Source organism: Electrophorus electricus, chromosome 15 (assembly GCF_013358815.1).
Source record: "Electrophorus electricus isolate fEleEle1 chromosome 15, fEleEle1.pri, whole genome shotgun sequence".
Lineage (NCBI taxonomy): Eukaryota > Metazoa > Chordata > Actinopteri > Gymnotiformes > Gymnotidae > Electrophorus > Electrophorus electricus.
Genome location: NC_049549.1, coordinates 3,159,462 through 3,164,116, shown reverse-complemented (window position 1 = coordinate 3,164,116; position 4,655 = coordinate 3,159,462).

Genomic DNA, 4,655 nt, shown 5'->3' with positions numbered 1-4,655 from the left:
CCATCTCCCTCCGTCCTGCCCTTCTCTTCCCCTCCTACCCCTCTCTCCCTCCTGCCCTTCTGTCCCCCTCCTACCCTCCCCTCTCTCCCTGCCCTTCTCTTCCCCTCCTACCCCTCTCTCCCCTTCTCTTCCCCTCCTACCCTCCCTCTCTTCCTCCTGCCCTTCTCTTCCCCTCCTACCCTCCCTCTCTCCCTCTCCCTCCGTCCTGCCCTTCTCTTCCCCTCCTACCCCTCTCTCTCCCTCCGTCCTGCCCTTCTCTTCCCCTCTACTCCCTCCTGCCCTTCTCTCCCCCTCCTACCCTCCCGGTCTCCCTCTCCCTCCGTCCTGCCCTTCTCTCCCCCTCCTACCCTCCCCTCTCTCCCCTCTCCCTCCGTCCTGCCCTTCTCTACCCCTCCTACCCTTCCCTCTTCCTCCTGTCCTTCTCTTCCCCTCCTACCCTCCCCATCTCTCCCATCGCTCCTCGTCCTGCCCTTCTCTTCCCCTCCTACCCTCTCTCCCTCTGTCCTGCCCTTCTCTTCCCCTCCTACCCTCCCCTCTCCCTCTCATCCTCCCTGCCCTTCTCTTCCCCTCCTACCCTCCTCTCGTCCCTCCGTCTCTGCCCTTCTCATTAACCCTCCACCTCCTCCTCTCCCCGTCTCTTGCCCATTCTCTACCCCTTCCTACTCCTCCTCTCCTCTCTTCCTCCTACCCCTCTCTCCCTCCGTCCCTGCCCTTCTCTTCCCCTCCTACCCCTCTCTCCGATCCCTGCCCTTCTCTTCCCCCTCCTACCCTCCCCTCTCTCCCATCTCCCTCCGTCCTGCCCTTCTCTTCCCCTCCTACCCCTCTCTCCCTCCTGCCCTTCTCTCCCCCTCCTACCCTCTCCCTCTCTCCCCTGCCCTTCTCTTCCCCTCCTACCCCTCTCTCCCCTTCTCTTCCCCTCCTACCCTCCCTCTCTTCCTCCTGCCCTTCTCTTCCCCTCCTACCCTCCCCTCTCTCCCCTCTCCCTCCGTCCTGCCCTTCTCTTCCCCTCCTACCCCTCTCTCCCTCCTGCCCTTCTCTCCCCCCGTCCTGCCCTTCCTCTCCCCCTCCTACCCTCCTCTCCTTCTCTCCCCTCTCCCTCTGTCCTGCCCTTCTCTTCCCCTCCTACCCTCTCTCCCCTTCTCTTCCCCTCCTACCCCCCTCTCTTCCTCCTGCCCTTCTCTTCCCCTCCTACCCTCCCCTCTCTCCCTCCGTCCTGCCCTTCTCTTCCCCTCCTACCCCCTCTCAGTCCCTCCTGCCCTTCTCTCCCCCTCCTACCCTCCCCTCTCTCCCTCTCCCTCAGTCCTGCCCTTCTCTTCCCCCTCCTACCCCTCTCTCCCTCTGCCCTTCTCTCCCCCTCCTACCCTCCCCTCTCTCCCATCTCCCTCCGTCCTGCCCTTCTCTTCCCCTCCTACCCCTCCTCCTCCTGCCCTTCTCTTCCCCTCCTACCCTTCTCTTCCCCTCCTACCCTCCCCTCTCCCCCTCTCCCCTTCTCTTCCCCTCCTACCCTCCCTCTCTTCCTCCTGCCCTTCTCTTCCCCTCCTACCCTCCCCTCTCTCCCCTCTCCCTCCGTCCTGCCCTTCTCTTCCCCTCCTGCCCTTCTCTCCCCCCGTCCTGCCCTTCTCTTCCCCTCCTACCCCTCTCTCCCTCCTGCCCTTCTCTCCCCCTCCTACCCTCCCCTCTCCCTCCGTCCTGCCCTTCTCTCCCCCTCCTACCCCTCTCTCCCTCCTGCCCTTCCCTCCCCCTCCCACCCTCCCCTCTCTCCCCTCTCCCTCCGTCCTGCCCTTCTCTTCCCCTCCTACCCCCCCTCCCTCCTGCCCCCTCTCTCTCCCTCCTGCCCTTCTCTTCCCTCCTACCCTCCCCTCTCCCCCTCTCCCCTTCTCTTCCCCTCCTACCCTCCCTCTCTTCCTCCTGCCCTTCTCTTCCCCTCCTACCCTCCCCTCTCTCCCCTCTCCCTCCGTCCTGCCCTTCTCTTCCCCTCCTACCCCTCTCTCCCTCCTGCCCTTCTCTCCCCCTCCTACCCTCCCCTCTCCCTCCGTCCTGCCCTTCTCTTCCCCTCCTACCCCTCTCTCCCTCCTGCCCTTCTCTCCCCCTCCTACCCTCCCTCTCCCTCCGTCCTGCCCTTCTCTTCCCCTCCTACCCCTTCTCCCCTTCTCTTCCCCTCCTACCCTCCCTCTCTTCCTCCTGCCCTTCTCTTCCCCTCCTACCCTCCCCTCTCTCCCTCCGTCCTGCCCTTCTCTTCCCCTCCTACCCCTCTCTCCCTCCTGCCCTTCTCTTCCCCTCCTACCCTCCCCTCTCCCTCCGTCCTGCCTTTCTCTTCCCCTCCTACCCCTCTCTCCCTCCTGCCTCCTCTCTCTCCCTCCTGCCCTTCTTTTCCCCTCCTGCCCCCTCTCTCTCCTCCTGCCCTTCTCTTCCCCTCCTACCCTCCCCTCTCTCCCTCCTGCCCTTCTCTTCCCCTCCTACCCTCCCCTCTCTCCCTCCTACCCCCCCCGCCTCGCTCCTTTTAACAGGTTTGGTCAGGGCATATAAAATAAGATTCTGGCAGCAGAATCTGCCTGTTCCAGACTCTGAGAGCAGGAACACAGTCCAGAGTTGCTTTACTAGGCAGCGTCTTACACATATGAGCAGAACATCACAACTGGTTCTGAGGGTCAGTGAGGTGTTCAAACTAAATAAAAAACAGTATCTACTGTCCTCTCGTCAAACACTGGTCCAAGTCAGTGGAAAAACACCAACAGCAGCAGTTATGCCTTAAAATCAGTACAACCCATACGCCATCGCAGAGCTGGCCACAGCGGACTCCTCGTTCAAAACAGGAGACGCACTGCGACTTCAGCACGGCTGTAGTTGTGATTATTTCCCTTAATGCTCAGTCATTCTCTTCCATGTGTTATCATCTCTGTGGAGAAGCAAATCCACAACTACAGCACCTGAACGTGGCTCCCACATACAGCAGCCTCAGAATGAGAACTACTCATATGTTCCTCAGTCTGTCTGCCTCTGCTCCACAGCGAGCTGTACTAAATCCAGACGTCTCTGCCTGTCTCACCGATGGGTGGGGCTTGCCACCACTACTTCTGCTGCTGGGATTTACAACATCCTACTCAGACTAAAAATATCATCATCAAATACAGCCCGGTACTGTCTTGGTCCTCTCAAGGTTTCTTCCTAATCCCAGCCTAGGGATTTTCCCTGCCTCCATCATCCTTGGTTTAGACGCAAACATTTGTAAAGCTGCTTTGTGACATCTTGTGTTGTAAAACAGCACTAAATAAATAACCTTGACCTTGACCTATGCAAGTGGTTTTAATAATCTGTAATGCCTACCACTGAGGCCAGAATACCAAAGTGTTATATTTGGCCTCATTCTGAACACATTAACCCAGCGTGAGATAGCCAGGTGGAGCCTGTCAAATCTCTGTCTGCTTTACGGGGGATTTGAGGGATTCGCAGGCTTTGGCCAAATCGAAAAGTCCAAGTGTTTCAGTTTTTCATAGAATCTGTCCAATATATCTGGTTAATGAAAGAATCTCAAACCCAACTGTCCCATAAGATTCTACAGCAGTTCATCAAACTTCATCAAAAATTCTTAAAGAAAACCTGTAAACTTGTGACTCATTGCTCAGAACATTCCTCTGACCTCACTACTAGTCCACTGAAACAGTGTAGTCACCCAAGGTCTTCAGTCTGATTCACAGTCTCCTGTTGAACTAAAACTGCCTGAAGGAGGGAGAGATAGAGAGGGAGAGGGAGAGAGAGCGAGAGGGAGGGGTATACTGAAAACCGGACTGATGTCAAACTAGTGCTGGCTGAGTGCAGTAAGACACTTCTTGTATGTCCCACTAGAAAGTGCCACTTTGGCTTTTTTTCAATCATTTCAGTTTTACACGTCTGAAGGCCTTTAAGATGCTTGTGTGTGTGTGTGTGTGTGTGTGTGTGTCCATTTCCCATATAGCCTTCCAGTGTTTCAGTTTCTCACCAATATCTTAGTTCTTGATTTCTCATGAATTAACAGGAGGAAAAAAGATGCAGACAACACCTACTCCACCTAAGAGCCAATCCCTGTGCAGTCTACTGCACCCCAGAGCCAATCCCTCCACAGGTTCATCTAAGGAGAGGAAACAGCCAACAGGAGCATCTTGTCATGACCATGGCAGGGTACAGATGGAGGTTACGCAGCTGTTCATATCTCTTCTACAATCATCTCTACCTTACAAAGCACACATCACTCAACGTAGTACAAGCAAACTGGTTATATAAAACTAACCAAACTAGCATATGAACAGGAACCATCAACGCTAGAAAAGAGAATCTGAAAAAAACATCCATATTTTAAATCTATAATGTAAATATAGTAACTGTGCTCACAAACCAAACCCGAGCAGAGCCATGTGTGGTCCGGCCCGACTGCAGAGAGAGCGAGGTGCTCCCGGCCTCACTGCTGAATTTGTGCTGACTACGTGGTAGCGACCTCCCCACGCAGCACACCAGCACCTCTGGAGGGGCGGGACTACTACGACTCCTGCCAATTAAATCAGTGTTTGGTAGCTGTGCAAATAACGCAATGCAAAAATGCATATGTAAATTGTGCAGCTAGTCAGCTGGTATGCAGTTTGTAAAACATTTAAGTTTGACACAGCAGTAAACCTGTAAACAAC